The 18,069-nt window shown below is 38.5% G+C and overlaps 1 long non-coding RNA gene across 1 annotated transcript in view; it reads right to left on the reverse strand.

The window, feature by feature from the left end:
- Positions 1-18,069, reverse strand: part of LOC110350729 (uncharacterized) — a 37,033-nt gene that overhangs the window by 13,775 nt on the left and 5,189 nt on the right. Inside the window, exons 2-3 of the long non-coding RNA XR_002397511.2 lie at positions 16,558-16,607; positions 12,511-12,587 (exon numbers count right to left, since the gene is read on the reverse strand). This is a non-coding gene — a long non-coding RNA (uncharacterized LOC110350729). The remainder of the gene's footprint in view (positions 1-12,510; positions 12,588-16,557; positions 16,608-18,069) is intronic.

The following is an 18,069-nucleotide window of genomic DNA, read 5'->3' on the forward strand; positions in this document are numbered from 1 at the left end:
ATGCGTTGAAACTGCCATTTAATGGGTCCTGGAAGATTAGGGTAGTGTCAGCCGGAACCGCCCGGTCTCTTTTCTGACATTGTTAGTTGCCTCTTCATTTACTTAACGGCTGTCTGCACTGATTACATAGGCATAAAACTCCCTACAAAAAAACAACAAAGACACGCTCTATTAGCAGTCCAATTAGAACTATTTGCATATTACAGTTCATTTCTGCTTAAGTGAATCCCTAATACAACTTTAGGAAAAAAAATTCTATTGTGTCATTTGAAAGAAAGAGAAAAGAAAAGCTTTGAAGGTGATCACCTTGCCTTCCTTTCTTTTTCTAGTTCATTCTCTCCCTCTCTCTCTCTCTCTGATATTATCATCTACTTTAAGTATATTATCTACTTAAGTATACTTTAAGTAGGAAAAGAGAAAATTAAAACTTTAAACTTGAGACATTGTTTAGAGATTCGTGTAGAGATGTAAACATCCCTGTGATAATTTAGTTCTTCAAAAATCCTGAATCATCACTGTCTAGAAAGGTAATATATGTACTTCTGAGAGATACTCCTAGTTGATTTTGCATCAGCTTTGCCCTCGCTTTGTAGCAAAGCAGTTAACAACTCTAAAAATGTCCCTGGTGACTCAGAGAGCCCTTGATTCCATGTCCATTACCTACAAACAGTTATGGAGAGCAGGAAACAGCGGTCTAGTGTCTGCCTCTGTGTGTCTAAGGTACTAACTATGTATCCTGGGGGCCTGCTCAAATGCACTTAGTATTAACACATATTACATCATATGAAATCAGTGAGTAGTAGGGTTAAAGCAAGACTTCAGTTTGCCAGATGTTTCTGTAATTTTCTCAAACTTTGTCCTTAAAAATAGAAACACCTGATGGCTATTGATAAGGGCATTAGGAATTTTTCATTAATATTACTATTATTATTCATAATAATCATAAAGAGGTCAGAGGACCTCTTACTGAGATTAGAAAGGAATATTTCCCTGGAAGAGTTCCTCATATATCCTAATGATCTAGAAGTAGTATGCATTCGTAGGTTCTTGCTTTAAAAATGGATGGAGTGTTCTAAGATAGCAAGTGAAATCTATAAGGGATATTTTCAAGATGCTCTATAGAGATTCAAATCATTCTCAAATCTCTCCATGGCATCTAGGGCAGATACAAAGATTGTACAAAGAGTTCTTCGATGGCCAAGGAGACCATTCAGTGTGAAGAAGAAATGCTGTGACTGTACTCTGCCTGTTAGGTACTGCAGTGGGAGGAGGAGGATACTGACTGTGGACGAGACGTGACAGAGCTCTCTGGTTGGGACCAAAGGTAGCATGGATGGCAAGAGAACAGAAGCCGTCCCAGAAAGTGTCCAACACCAAGGGTCTCTCCTCAACCATAGCAGCGAAGCACAATGATGGCTTTTCAACCTAATGTTGAGCATTGTATTGGGGCTAGGTAAGATAGTCCTTTGAATAAATAAATGCACAGAGCACAGGACTGGAAAACAGACCTGAAACATCTGGACTCCACAGCAGAAGACTGAGTAGCCCAGGAGGGAAGGGACATTTTCTTTTGGGGGATTGCTCTGAGTGGAGCCTGATGGAGCTGACATAGCTTACTTTAGTCAGAGTCCTGGTAACTCCTGTCCCTGGTTGATATCCAGGCCCTTAGATTTTCTTAGTCTCAGTGCCAGGAAAACCTAACTGATGTATCCTCTCAACCTGAGCAGATTCTAAAATAACATCTGTGAATGGAATGAATTGCAACCTTGTGAATGAGACTCAGCGTAGTTACCTAGGACAGCCCTGGATCAGTTGGATGTACACAAATACTAGCTGAGTTTTCCAAAGCCCATGGTTCCCATTTCCCTTTTATCTGGGTGTCAGGGCACCCACTTCTGTGACTATCTGGATTTGCCAATCAAAAGAGGAGTTCAGGTGTTGCCCATAGAAACTAGGAGAGCTGGGAAGGAGATTATGAAAGGTGACCGAACAACAGTTGAAGAAACGTGAGCGATTCCTGGCTGGCCTTCTTTCTTTTTCAGGTCTCATCTGTTATTTTAAGGGTAGCATAAGCACAACTGTAAGACGAAACAAGGAGAAAAGGAGGCAACAACTCCTACACCCCCCAACGTGGTGTAAATAAACCAAACCAAACAAACAAAAACCCCAGTCTATCATCAGAGGGAAAGGTATAATCCCTGATCTGGCGTTTTCAATTGTTTTCACCGCATGAGCAGAGACACAGTGTGAAACTTGTTGGCTCGGTCTGCCGTAGGTACTGTGTGGATGCCCCGTGGATCCTTTGCGCCCTGCTCCTGCTTCTATCCAGTTCTCATTAACACCGCCACTAGATGAGCACCTTCGGCGGCCGAGGCAACACCCAGGCCCATTGCCTCTGAGAGGTGGCCCTGCCAGAGGTGGTGAGACAGTGCCAGGGAGGAGCAGGCAGCCTGGAGACGTGCACTTTTGCCCCTGCAAGGAGTGCTTGCACCCCGCCAGGAAAACAGCTCTCCAGAAGAGCACTGCCTGCCAGTAAAACGGACTAAATCAGTAAACAGTGATTAAGGCTCTGCCTCGGCTGACTGTTGTCGCCACCGCAGACACGTGGCTGCGCCTCACTCCCCTCTCATAAAGACACGAGAAAGAAAAAATCCAGGAAGGTCAAAGTTAAGATCAAGAGGGAGTTGGGTGAAGAGTTGGGGAGGAAGAAACATTCACATTCCTTAAAAAAGACATGCTCTGTTCTCCTGAAAAATAAAATGAATATTTGAGACAATTTATTTCCCTCACCCCTTTTTTTTTAATTGGATGTGCAATGAGGATTGTGCTTCTAAATAAAACATCAAACTATGAATGCAAACAGTATTTTGTTCAATTCATTTGTCAGAGTGAGTAATGTGCATAACGTAATCTAAATCCCTGGAATAGGTGGGATCAATCGGAAGGAGCACAACAACTCTTGATATGTGCTGTTTAGTAGAAACATGTCACTTTTTCAAATTGCTTTCTTAATTCAGAAGAATAAATCTCACACCATACACCCAAGTATCCACACATATCTTGCCTTCTACCTACCTATTTACAGATATAGAGATGGTCCTATATACCTGTAATTTCTTGATTTTTAAATTTCCGTAATATGTTAAACAGGTAATCAAAAATACTTTGCAGTTTTCACCATGGAAATGTTTTCATGTGGAACCTATTCGTTGTGTTTGTGCTCTGAACCAAACAGAAGCCCAGCTGCAACTCCAGAACACAGGTATATAATTCAAACGGACTCTGAAAACTTGGAGAAATGCTCCAAGACAGGCAGAATGAAGTCTTCCAAGTACAGGGTCACCACAGCGGAGTAGAAGGAGACAGCAATGAACTCCACAGATAGGGAATACCGGGCTCACAGCAGCTGACTAGCTGACCATGAATGAAAGTGTAGACCTAGGTCCGGAGGACTCACTGGAAGACACTCACCCTGTCGGGCTCTGAGAAGGGGTTGTCCAGCCTTAGAACACCCAATCCGATCCTTCTTCGGAGTAAGATGAGTCAAGTTTATTTTAAAGGAGGAAAAGAAGTGGGACTTTTTAATCAAAAGGATAAAACTTTAAAAGCTTTCAGACTTAATTTCTCTCACAGGTAGATGATAGATCTCAGAGAAAATTGGCAAGTATGTGTGTAGTTTCTTTCTCAAATGGCCCTGTCGCTTATGAAAAACATCTGACATTGTTGTTGGAGGGACTGAAACATGAGGGGCATATGGCATCTTTATCTGAGGTCCCTACAGCAGCGCGGCTCATTGATTATGGTGATGCCGATGCTGCTCACCAGTAGGGCAGGAGCAAGAGAAGATAGGGAGGAAAGAAAGCTCAGGGAAGGGAAGAAAGAAAAGCAAGAATTTCAGGGCACTGTGGCTCTGTAGACACACTGCTTTTGGGAGCTGGGATGATACTTAAATTAGTGCAGAGAGGTTGAATTGTTTGTATTTGTTTCAGAAATGCCAGTATGACATCATGATAATGATAAAAATCAGTGACGTTCACACAAGTGTGAAAAATTCCATTGGTTATTAACAATCATTATCATCTCCACCTTGGTCATGAGAAAACAGAGCTCTAAAAATGTAGCAAATTCACCTGTCAACCCATTATTTCTGGAGAATTCGCAAACATTTAATCAATTTCTTGTTTTAAAAGACTGTCTTAGTCACTGTCTCATCACAAATGCATTATCTGACCCATAACTTACAGGAGGATAGGTTTATTTTGCCTCACAGGTTTTCAGTGTGCAGTCAGCTGGCTTCAAGACAGAAAGGGGATGGTGGAAGGGTCTGACAGAGGAGAGCTCCTTATTTCATGGTGTCCTGGCAGCAGGAACAAAGGGGAGCCAGGGAGAGAGACGTACCCTTCCAGGTCATGCACCCAGTGACCAACGTCTTCTTACACCCCTGCCTGCTGGCAGCTCCCTCAGCCGCTGAACTCATCAGGGGATGAACCCATTCATGAGCACAGCCCCTCCATGAGCCCATGAGGGTTGTGTAGGAACATTCCAGATCCAAACCGCAACAGGGACTTCCACACAGGTAGCCATCTCACTTAATTTTTCTTATTGCTCAATCTAAATTGTTTATATCCATGATGGGAGTGGGGAGTAGAACATCCATCATCACTGAGGCTATGATTCTATTTAATGTTTGACGACAATGGTCTTCATATCGAGCCTTTCTATGTGAAAATTGAGGGCTGGCTACTTAATTTGCAAGATCCAATAAAAAACTAAAACTTGGGACTTGCTTTCCAAGTGTCCAAAGCAAGAGCTGGATTCCCTCCCCCTCAGGACAGCCCCGATTCCACCTCACGCTCAGTGGATTGGAACCTGCAACCTCAGAGGACATGCCATACACCTAGACTGGCACCTGAAAACTTGCCCTTGGAACTCACCTCAAGCCAACAGAACAGGGCAGAGATGTCTCCACTTTGTTCTGCTCCAATCTCCCTCTGGACAGACACTTATCAGACCTGACCCCAAACTGCATCCAGGACCTATGGTACAACTCACGGGGAGGGACTTGCTCTGGTTACATTCCCATAAAGCCAGCCATGGGTTTCATACTAAATAATAATCTTTCTAGAGAATGAAAGAAGTATTTACCTATTTACATAAAAGAAATATTGCAGAATTATGGTAAGTAAATGCTATCCTGAAAAATAGCTGCATTATGAGGCTATGAACGATATCCAGCAACATTCAGAATAGGTCATGGCTGCCTATTTTATTATCCACATTTAGAAGCCAGTTTTAACAGCTTTCTTTTAAAGATAATAATAGTATTTTTTTATATAACACTGTGTGTTTTTAAGTAAAAGAAGTAAATTGTATCACGTCTGAGTTCTAATCCCTTAAAATCTGCCTTTCCAAGAAGTAGCATCTTCAGTAATCTCTGTACACAGTCATTATTAGAGACAATGTATCCCATTAAGACTATATGTTTGAGAAATGGTAAATAACACTGAAACTATCAAAAAGTGATAATTTAATGGAAAAATAATCTCAAATACTCTTTACTCACCTTGGATTTTATTTTTGTAATCAAGATTAATGATAAAGTGTTTTAAAATGAAGAATTATATTACTTTTGAGTCACAGGATGACATCATAAAGAGGAGATAAATATCTTGCACAAAAAACGTTTTACCTTAATTCCGTCAACAGCTAGGTAGGATCATGTCAGTCCTACAAGAGGTCAAGAGAACTGAATTACAGGCTCTTGTGCCAAACTTCTCCTCTCTCAGAGTGCCTATGATCAGACTCTGGGGCCATGGAGGGACTATTTCTTTCATCTTTGCGTTATATTATCATTCTGTCCCTGTTCCAAGTGAAAACAGGGCGAAACTGTGTGTAAGGTGAACCCTCTCTAGATATTTAAAGTTGCCACAGCTCTCCAACTCCAGCAACCACTTCTGGTGTTAAGAGAAATGATGTTCCCTATACTTAAGGAGAAGATTTCTAATTCCCTAGTCTCTGTCTCCATCACACCCCCCCCCAAATCAAACGTGAGCCATGAGAACTGTGATTGTCTCTTCTCTAATGTCCGTCCTACCTTAACAATCAATTTTATGCACTGGCAATAGGGATGTCTGTTTATTCAGCCTATATAATCATCAAAATTAACTCTGTCTGAGATCTTCTTTTGCATTGATCTCCTTCTCTCTAAGGAGATTTTTTAGCCAAAAATATCTGCTAGTTGTCAATGTCATCAATGAGGCCTTGGAAAGGGCCTGGAATTCAAAGTGATTTAAATTCTGAATCTACTCCTACTAGCTTTGTGAGCTTGGCCAAGTGCTTGATCTCCCTGGGGCTGAAATTCTTTAACCAAATGTCGAAGCAATTGCAGTAAATGATGCAACTTACGTGTCCACCAGGCCTTGTAAATCACAAAGTGATCTACAAGTTTGATTACCACTTCTTAATATATGTGTAAAATAAAATGAAATGCTGTTATCCTAGGATTATTGTGAATGAGGTCTTAAGGAGTTGGAGAAGGCCCAATGTACATTTTGATAAATTTGAAATAAATGCAATTCAGAGAAAGAGGAAGGGCAGAGCTGAGTAAGGCTTCCTAGTTTAAGTTGTGGACAACTGAGATATAACTCTAAGACACTAAGTTTAGCGAGGAGAGAAGGAGAAAGAAAATGAAAATGAGAAAAAAAAATTGACTTTCTACCTTATTTCTCTGTCATCAACTCATTCATACTACTAAACTATCCACTATACAGATTGCTCTATGGGGTTGCATTTGTGCTTTAGTGTGCAAAGTTAGTGCTTGTTTGCACACAGAATGAATCCTCTCCAACAGGGAGAAATCAAGAGAAATTATTTTATTTTCGATATGCTCCTGTGTGAACAATAAGATGTAATTCCTAAGGAAAGCATTGGAGAAAGAGAACTCTGTTTTTCTCAGAATGTGGTTGTGGCCCAAATCAGAATAGCAATTGGAAGTGGAAGCAAACGGTCTTAGGAAAATGCAAATCAAAAGCATGAATATACCCACATATATTCCCCTACTATTTTCATCATTGATTAACCAGCCACATGACCTTTTCAGTAAGAGAAATAATTGGCAGTTTTAACAAACGAAAAATTGATCCCATTACTCAGGATAGAATTTTCCACCTTTTTCAAAAGAGATGCTTATTAAAGAGGTCAGTTTCTTCTTTTTTTCCCTTCAGGGTCATGCATATGTAAGTAAGCATGGCTATTATATGCCATCTATGCGAATGGACGGGTGAGCCATAAACACAAACATCTACACGCAGCCAGGTCTCCAGTGCTCCTGTTCGCCAATTACAGTAATGCTGATGACATATCTCGTTTAATGCACATGGCATTAAAGTAGTCCCCCCTTTTCTAGGAAAATCTAATTACACCAAACCCAAGCACTCAATCAAACCTGTTATTCTGTGGCTAAACAGCCTGGCATTAATGCAATTTGAGGAGATCCAGGCTGTGACTGGAAACGTCATGTATTAACAATATCTAATGGGGGCTCCCGTAGGTAAATGAATATGCTAACAAGCAAGATCACTGCTAAATCTAATATCTTTAAGCTGTTTAATTCCAAACAGTCCCTTAATAAATCAATTGACCGGGAGAGCTGATGCCCCTATCAATTATTCAAGAGGGCAAATAAATATTTCAGATGATTTGATAGGAAGGCTAGTGCTGGTCTTACAGAAAGCTTTGCATTTCATTAGCTTCTTGCTAAAAGTTTTATAATGAGCTGAACACAGGTGGCATCCCCACTGCAGAAATGGAAAAGAGGGAAATAAGCGATTGTACGTTCAACCTTCCTCATCTCGGGAACATTCCATTATCCACACTTTTCTTTTGTAATGTGAAAATTGGAGTCAAGTCCTCCTAAGAATTATCATTCTCTGCAATCACAAAGGAAATTAAAATGATCAAAAGTATGTCATATTGAAAGAGTCTTAATTGTAATTCCTATTGGAAATGCAATTATCAGGTACCAATATCTCGAATATAATTCATGCGGTTCCACATCCAAATAACTCTTCACCAAATATTTAATATTATCAATTCCATTTTCCAGAGTAAGAAACTGAGTTTCCCTAGTCATTTATAAAGTGCTGACTAGGTCACTGATGTTTGAAAGCAGTGCTTTTTTTGTTCTTTAGAGATCATTATTCATATCGAAGACATACATTCCTGTTTAACATGATATCTGCCTCATGAATAATCTGCATTCAGTCCTGATCCTGAGAGAGAGAGAAGAAAGAGAAAGAAGGAAGGAGCAATTATTAAAGTGATGACCATCACTTTTCTTAATGTGCATGGATGTGTTTGTATATGCAAAACAGGCTTAGTACAGAAAGATTTTCAAGGAAAAAAATGAATGAAGAGAAGTACCTACCATGGAAGAGTAGACCGGAAGCAAGTGAATACCATTGCTTCTTGACCTACGTTCTGGAGATGGGACTCACAGGCTATTAGCAATGCTTAAAAACTGCTGGTGACTGATATAAGCATTTTAACCTTATCTGTGAAAGGAAAGTAGTTGTCTAGTTTTCCTTAAGCTCTGGAATTGATCAAACAACAACTTTATCAAATTTTAAGATTTCAGGCTGTGAAACTAAAATGGCGTATCATCTCTCAACAACATTTTACAGTTTACAAATGTAAAACCCCTGTTAAATTACTGTAAGCATTATTGTTATGAGAAGTACTGTAGGAGAGAAAAGAAATTTAGATTATCTGAAAAATAAAACTTAATTGTCAGAAGGTTTGCATATAAAAACAGTTGATGACGATTTTTCTAAATAAAAAGATCCATATAAAAATCACTGAATGGGGACTTTCCATGCTGGCAGTTATACGCTACAAAATACTCAATGAGCTATGAAAGAGACATCTCAGCTACAGAAAATCATAATTTAAATGTTAGGTTTGTTCATTTTCAGCTTCATGAATCAATAGAATAAATCCTTCACATTATTCTGTAAGTAAAATCTGGTCATGTTTAAAATCAGGTTTGAAGATGTCTCATCCAGAAGTATATTTTCATGGAGTCATTTAATTAAGTGTTTATTTGCTTAATATTCTAAACCCCACAGAAATCATAGAGAATTTGAGCAAGATGGCAGATCCAACATACAAGGCAAAATTCCTCTTTCTTTCCTGCCTCATATATCTAGTAATTATATAAAAGAAATAATGATTTGTTAAATTCTCTTTGAGAAAGGGAAAGTCATATTTCATCAGAAATTAAAAAGTAATCTTTTAAAGATGGGAGGCATGTGAGAGTGGGTTAAAGAAGTAAAGAGCCAGAAATCCTTTGGAAGAAACCCACTGAAGGAAGTGGAGTTACCGCCTGGGAAGCTGCCCCCGGAGATTCAGCAGAAGGGGTGGCCCTGGCATGACATTCTGGACACCACATGCACAGGGATTGCCAGCCAAGCCAGCTATGATTGTCAGCTTTTCTGAAAGCATCAAGAAAATTACTCTCATGATACCCAGGTTAAAAGGAAAGTTTCTGGGCTCAGCAAGACAAAGCACAAGTGTTTTCTCTTCATGAGACTCCACACACTTCATGTCTACCCATCCCCAGAGGAAGACCTCTGCAACTTAAACTAGGGGACACAACCCAAAAGCAGATTCAGTGGGAAACAGGAGAATGATCACTGTCACCCCAAAATTCATGTTGGAAAATAGATTGTAAAGAGCAAATAGATCAACATATTAAAATAAGCACAGTTAAAATCCTAAGAGAAATGTAAGAATCTATGAAAACAGAACTAAATTTTTGAAACAAAATTTATGATCCTAAAATACAATTATTGATACCACTGATAAAATTGCTGGTGGAATTTTGATTCAATGGGCAAATGGCAGTCAGCAAAATTGAAGAGCATATGTAAAGAACAGATAAACCAGCGAACATTTATACAGGCTCCTATCTGAATAGCAACCAGAAATTTATCTTACATTAACTCTTGCCAAAGTCGAGCTTGAGACCTGGAAATATTTCAGAACAGGAATTGAAGGCACAAATTTGCCATTATTCCCTCCTCGAGGATGCCTACAATTCTATTTTTGGTTTAAAGTAAATCATTGGACCACAACTTACCCAGGCAATAACATCTTAACTTTCCAAAGCAATGTCTTTTCTGAGTTGAGATTTAACATTATACTTTCAGCCTTCATAGAAGGATATTATAAGAAATGTCCTTTTGAAGGATGTTCTGTACTTTCAGAAGATCAGAGTTGAAGACATTGCCCAGTATATTACCTAATGCCCCTTAGATGAAGATTTATATGACACTTTTCATGCTAGACATTTAGCACTAGAAAAATAAATTGTTTTTTCCCAGGAGATTTCCTTTATATGGTGATATGAAATCTATATTTCAATTGGTATCTTTTTTGCTTTGTTTGCCAAAATTACCCTAGCTAAATCTATTAATAGCCAAATGATTCCAAATACATAAAACATATTTTCTGTTCTGTGTAAGGTTTTTATTTTTTAAATTTAACTTTTGTCTTCTGTAAAGATAGGGTAATTTAAAATACTGCATACTTAAGGTGCATAGAACATTTTATACATATATTATGATCCTAAAAATACGATTATTGATGCCACTGATAAAAACACTAGGGGAATTTTGATTCAATGGGCAAATAGCAGTCAGCAAAACTGAATGCATGTAAGGAGAGAGAAGACCAGTGAACATTTATACAGGTTCCTGTCTCAATATCAACCAGAAATTGATCTTACATTAACTCTTCCCAAAGCCTAGCCTGAGGCCTAAAATGTTTCAGAGTAGGGATTGAAGGCATTATTTTTGTAATAAATAAATGAGCCATAAACTGGGTAGGGTGTCATATTTTGTCTAAGATAATAACCTCTATGTAGTGTATTAAGAGTCTAAAGTTTATTAGATTGACTTTTAGTTTCTTAAAATCATAGTAACACATCCTAAATTCCAATTACCCCCAACACTAGCCTAATCTTGCTTTTGCAGCATAGCTTTTGAAGACTTTTTCCTTCACATCTAGCACCTATACCACCTCCAACTTCATTCTCAACTGCTGTAGATGACTTTCCATCCTCCTTAGAAAACTTAACATTAAAATGAAATGTCTTCTTTGACTCACTGTCAATCATGTGAACCTCCCTAAATTTTCCATCCTTATCCTTTCAAGGATTGAGTTTGAAGAAAAAGAGATCTGGAAGGAGAAGCAGAATTTATATTGTATTTCTATTTTACCATACTTTGCAGGAAAGATATACAAGGAAATAGAGGACTTAAACAATACTATAAACCAAGTATATTTAACAGATGTATGCCAACCTGCCCATCAAATGAGACCATAATGTACATTTTTCTGAAGTGCACATAGAATATTTTGAGATATAGACCATATGTAAGCACAAAACAAGTCTTATTTTAAAATGATTGAAACCATACAACATAACTTTTCCAATCACAATGGAATGAAACTAGAAATTCATAACACAAAGAAAATTAGAAAATTCACAAATATGTGATAAAATGAAAGAACGTTTCTCTATCATTTCAAGAAGTAGGAAGAACAGATAGGAATAGAAAATGAAGGTGTGTTTACTTGATTGGCAGTAGGTGAAGGCTTATTTATGGAAAATGAGATCTAGAAATCTCCAATTATTGAATTATTGTAGAAATATTTCTCCCTTCAACTCTATCAATGTTTGTTTGTTGTATTTTTGGACTCTGGTGAATATATGCCACAATTATCACATCTTCATGAAGACTTGACCCTGTAATCAATATATGATTTTCTTCTTTGGTTCCTTGAGTAGATTTTGGTTTAAAATGTATTTGTCTGATCATATAGCCACTTCAGCTTCTTTTTCTTATTGCTTGCCTAAAATATCTTTTTCTATCTTTTTAATTTCAACCCATCTCTTGAAATCTAAAGTGAGTCTTTTGTAGACAATAGTTCCATCATGTTTTGTTTCATTTTATTTTTAATTCACTCTACCTATCTGTATCTTTTGATTGAAGAGCATAAGTGCATTTAAAGTAATTACTGGAGAGGAAAGCTGAACGTTTGCTTTCTGGGATTTGTTTTCTAAAAGTATCTTTCTCCCTCAATTCCTCCTATTATTGCCTTCTTTTGTGTTTTGCTGACTTTTTTTTTGTAGTGAGATGATTTGATTCCCTTCTTATTTCCTTTCTTGTATACATATTTTCTTTGTGGATACTGTACTAGTCATCTTTTCTGTCCTGGACACAATGTCTGACAAATAAAACTTGTAGAAGAGGTGTTTAATTTGGCTCACAGTTTCATTCCATCGCTGGTGGGTCCATGGCAGAAACATGGAGGAAGGTTATTGAAGAGCAAAGTTGCAGCTGAGAAGCATGTTTATGGCAGCTAAGAAGCAGAGCAGGAGAACAGTGCCAGAATTTAAGGGTTGGAGGCCCCAAGGCCACACTTCTGCGACCCATCCAGACACACCTGCAAGTGTGCTCCAACAATCCTTTGGCAGACCCACAGTCCATCAGGCTGATACTCCAGTCGCACCTTCCTGGGTACTGTGGAAATGATATATAATATTCTAAAGTCATAGCAAGTACATTTCAATTGGTACCAGTGTAATCTCCATTGCAAATACAAATTCTACCCTTGACCAGCTCAATTTCCCCCTTATACTTGTAATGTCATTAATTATATATTTGTACATTATGAGACAAATAACATATTTTATAATCATTTTAATGCACTTGTCTTTTAAATCTTGCTGTAAATAAAATGTGAAATTAAAATCCAAAATTCCAATAAAGCTGACGTATTTGCTCATGTATTTACTTTTAGTGGCAATCTTTATGATCTTAATGCAACATTTGGTTACTACCTAGGCTCCTTTCATTTCAACCTGAAGGGCACCCTTTGGCATTATTTTGTGTGGCAAGTCTAGTGGTAGAAAAACTCCCTCAGCTTTTGTAAAACCATGGAATGTCTTCATTTCTCCCTCATTCTTTTCAGGACAATTTTTTTAGATGTTTATGTAATAATGAGTTACTTCATTGTCACAGCTTTTAAGAATCCTTGCTTTGTCTTTTTGGGGGCTGAGGGGAAGGGATACTGGGGACTGAATCCAGGCCCTTCACATTGAGCTATATCTCCAGCCCTTTTTTTAATCTTTTATTTTGAGACAAAGTTTCACTAAATTGCCCATCCTGGGCTTGAACTTGTGATCTTCTGGATTCAGCATCTCAGAGTGCTGAAATTACAGGCATGTACCACTATACGCTGCTTGCTTTATTTTTTAAAGTTTGATGATATTACATCTCTATGTGGGCCTATGGATTTTATCCTATTTGGAGTTCAACATATATTTTAGATTGTAGATTTGTAGATTCAATAAAGCTTAGGAAGATTTTTAGCCATTAAATAAGCCATTAGATTTCAGACTTCTGAAAGTCCCTAGGGCATAGGTTAAAAATCTTGATGCTATACCACAAATCTCTTAGGTTCTGTTCATTTTTTCTTGTACTTTTGTCTTCTGTTCCTCAGTTTTGATAACTTCAATTATTCTATTCAATTGTTCACTGATATTTTCTTCGGCCTGCTCACATCTCTGTTGAACTGCTATAGTGAATATTTTTGTTACTATATATTCAGCTCAAGAATTTCTAGTTGGATTTTTTTTTAATATATTTGCTATCCTTTTGTTGGTATTCTCATTTTGTTCATGCATAGTTTAACCGAGCACCTGTTGTTTCTTGCCCATTCTTTTCTTTAGTGCTTGGAGCCGATTTTAGATAATTGTTTTAAGGCCTTTGTCTAGGAATTCCAATGTCTGGACTTCCTAAAAGAAGATTTTTGCCCAGTAATTTTATTCCGTGGAAAGGGCCACATTTTCCTAATTTCTTGTATGCCTTAAGATACTTTGGGTTGGGCCTGCAAATTAGGCATTTGGCTATTATAATGTGGTAACTCTGAAAATTAAAATCTCCTCTGTTCCCCGGGTTTACTCTCTGTTTCTGCTTTGTTTTGTTTTATTGTTGGAGATTATAGTAGCCTATTGTTCCCAGGAGTTTCCCAAATTATTTGCACAAATGCTACTCCTTGTTGTGTGTCATGACTTGAGTCTCTTCTTTGGGCTTGTGTTCAGCTAAGGATTGGATAGAGATTTCCCTCCGAATCAGGTGATTTCCCAGTCCTTGAACATTGGCTGTGCGCTAGGAGAGGCAGCACTTCAATACTTAGGTCAATTTTGAACCTCGAGATGAGGCAAAAGTGAAGGACTAAGGTTTTCATGGGACTTCTTTGAGTCCATGTGTGCCTGGCCATGTGCCTGACTTTCCACATGTCCCTATAAACATGGCTGCTTTTGAATATCCTACTTTCCCAAAGAACTTCAACCCAACTTCTCCTCCACTCACTATTTGGTCTATTATATGCTCTACTCATAATCTCTTGCAGTGGGTGGATCTCAATTTTACAAGCAATACCTGCCACTTTTCTAACTGAGTTCTATGCTAGGGAAAACTTATACCAATCCTTCAAGAATCTCCCCAGACAGGTTACAACAGATGTCCAGAATAATTTGTAAATAAGGTTTGCTTTGGTTCCTCTGGTGCAAAGAAGTAAGTGGGAGCCAGGTTGCTGCTGTTTCAAACCCAAGCCCACTGGCACTCCCTTCTTTTATTTCTTCTTTTGAGACAGGGTTTTACTTGGTCCCTTGCTGGGCTTGAACTTGCAAACTTCCTACCTCAGTCTCCCAGAGTGCTGGGATCAGAGCCATTCAGCACCCTACCCCAATTTGTTTACCCTTCTGTAACCAAAGGGGTTAGGAATGAAAAGAGACACTGACAAGTGAGGGTGTACAAAGTTGGTGGGGAGGAAAGTGACTACTCACTGTTTTTCAGAAATGACTTTTGGGACTGTTCAGAGATACTTTTGCTTAGAGATTGCTTTTACTAGATGCTAGAAGCAAATTGCATGAAAATCGTACATTTCCTCCAATTTTTTCATTTAGCAATTCTTCAAAGCAAATGTAATTATTATATATAGCAAACATGTGAAATTACATATATTTTTAGAAAAGACAGGGAAGACTTTAAAACAGCTGATTTCTTAGCAGAGTTTATAGACAATATCAGTGCCTGATAGACGTGTTGGTTATCAACATACTATTTCATAAAGAGAATCTTCCTGGCACTTGGTACATGTAAATACACTATCATAAACAACAAACTTATTCAACAGCACTGGGTTATCCATTCTCTTCAGCCAAGCTAGGACATCACTAACCTTATCCACACTGCTGAGGAATATCAAAATTTATATTTGTCCAGTTTAGTTGAATTATTTAATGCATGAAGACACTCTGAAATTGCTTCTTAGCAACTTTTCTCACCACCAAGACACGATGCCCAATATCCACAAATTAAAGGAGGAGAAGTTTGCTTTGGGTCACAATTTGTAGAAATTTCAATTCGTAGTTCACAGGCTCCAAGGCAGAGCAGCATGACAAAGGGGGATGACAGAGAAAAAAGAGCTCATGGTACGGTGGCAGAAAGGAGGTAGAGAGATCGAGAGAGGAGAGAGGCAGACAGACCCTTCTAGGCAACACCCCCAGTGACCCAATTCCTCCAACCAGGCTCCACCTCTCAAATCACACTTAACTGTAAGCTAATGAGTGGACTCATCCATTGGTGAATATCACTCCTCAATGATCCAATCACTTTCCAAAATCCCTATGAGCTCATGAGGGTTCAGGGAGATATCTAGATATAAACTATTATAGGGACCATACAAGATCTTCCTACAAGCTATTGATAAAAAACACTCACAAAATAACTATTTATTACAGAGTCCTATAGCATATCTAAAGCACTTCACCTCCTAGAATCTGGTACTTAATATACATGCATACATGTCATGGCATAGTAACAAAATGTTTGAGGCATTGTGTAATTTGGTTTACAAACATTAATTCTTCAAAGTATCACAAAGATCTTAAAAATTAACCACCATCATCCCTATTTAACTCCTAGGAAAACTGCATCACGGAGAGGATTGCAAAGTTGTGCAGGATTACTCAGAAATCTCCCTTTGCTCTAACCCAACAGAATTTGGCACCAGTAGCAAATTATCATTCAGCTTCAGATGATAGCTTACAACACAAACAATTCAAGCCCTCTAGAGAATCACATTCTTTTTCTTCCATTCTGCATCTTGTGCCTGTCATGATGTTTTGGAAATTATGAAACATTCAAAGCAGTTTAATATAAGGGTCTCAAATCAAAGCAAATATTTATCCTCATCTATTTAGAAGGATTCTGCTGGAGTTCAAACCTTAAGTGTCCCTCAAAAGTCTGTGTGTTAAAAGTTTGGTCCTCAGGGTGGCCCTATTGGGAAGCGGTGCAACCTTAACTGAAGAGTCTTGGGTCATTGCCTCTGAATGGAACAGGCACCTGTCTTAGTTACTTTTCTCATTGCAAAGACAAATTACTCAATGCCCAAAGTTAAGGGGGAAAAGGATTTTTGGCTCACAGTTTGTAGAGGTTTCAGTCCATAATTGGCTGGCTCCAAGGCAGGGTGACCTGGCAGACAGACATTGCAGAGGAGAAACAGTTCATGGTGGGCAGAAGGTAGCAAAGCAAGCAAGGGTCAAGACAAACCTCTTTCTGTCCTTTATATTGTGTCCAGGCTACCAGGGTTACCTTGGGGCCAAACCAATCAGTGGACTGCTTTAGTAATCACCCACCCTTAATCCCAACACCCTGAACCCTGGCACTATACCATGAATCAATCACACACTCTAGAATCAGCAACCTCTGAAAAAGCCCCACCTACTACAATATCAGGGACATCTAGACACAAGCCATAACAAGACTCTATCCCCTTTCTCTTTCATTGTTTTGCTTTGTGGTCTTGAGGAGAGTGGTTTGGCTGTACCCACCCATCTCCTTCCGTGATGTAGTTTCACAGACCCCTAGCAACAGGGCTCATCTGTCATGCCTGGAACATCCAGGTCTGTGAATCAAAATAAATCCTTCCTTTTGATCAGTTGATGATCTCAGGGTTTTGTTGTAGTGACAAAAAGCTAACACAGATCAATTGCCATGGTTCAGTTTTCCACCACATAATGAGGATGACTCTTCTGAATTTGTGTCATTTTATGCTGTGGATTTGGAAACACTACATTAAACTTTCAGGTCCCCCTCATTGGCATATCATTGTAGGTGAATCAAGGGCTCACTATGCATCACTGAATTAAAAACCCACTGGTAGTTCTATTCACGATGGTATTAGAGGGGCTGTATGAATATTTGTATCAATTTGTAGTATTTTAGAAATAATTTCCAAATGGCATCTGAGGAAATATGGGACCGAGATGTGAGAAAGTTAATATATTTTAACTAGTCTCTTATTTCAGTCTTTGATTGAGCCTCTTCGGGATAAGATAGTTTGTTATCTACACAAGCTTTCCTTCTCTTTTCATTAATTTAATTTAATTCCATTTATATGTAACCTGAGAGTAGCATTCCCCTGCAGTATGCCCACTCCATTTGTAAACTGAATGGAAGTCATCATCTCTGCTTTAATGGCTGTGAAGGACTGAGAAATTAATAGCTCTCTCTTGAATTAGTAAATTATATTTTTCCAAAGAGAGAAAAGTGCCTCATAAAAATAAGTGACTAGAGTCACTTTTATTTTATTTTTATAACAAGTCTTTTTATGCTATAGTTTTAAACCCCCTTTTACAATAACATCGTACATTTATATAGTGCTTTATACTTTTCAAAGCACTAGCATGCACATTAGCCTATTTTATCTTCACAACAACCTTCAGGCCTAAGTAGGGAAGACATAAGAGAGATCTGTGCCTCAGACTGAAGGACGGGGGTGTGGATGACTCACAAGTGGCCTGAAGAGCCCACAGTGGGCTGAAGAGTCCCCTCCTGGGCAGACCCTGGCTGTGGGAGGATGCTCTTCTTTGCCAAGATGGACACCCCTAGAGCACGGTTAAAGGAGAAAGGCTACTCTTCTTTTCTTTTCTTT

This window comes from Heterocephalus glaber, unplaced genomic scaffold, assembly GCF_053883595.1.
Source record: "Heterocephalus glaber isolate CG9 unplaced genomic scaffold, H.glaber_assembly_v1.0 deba00001531, whole genome shotgun sequence".
NCBI classification, from domain to species: Eukaryota; Metazoa; Chordata; class Mammalia; order Rodentia; family Bathyergidae; genus Heterocephalus; species Heterocephalus glaber.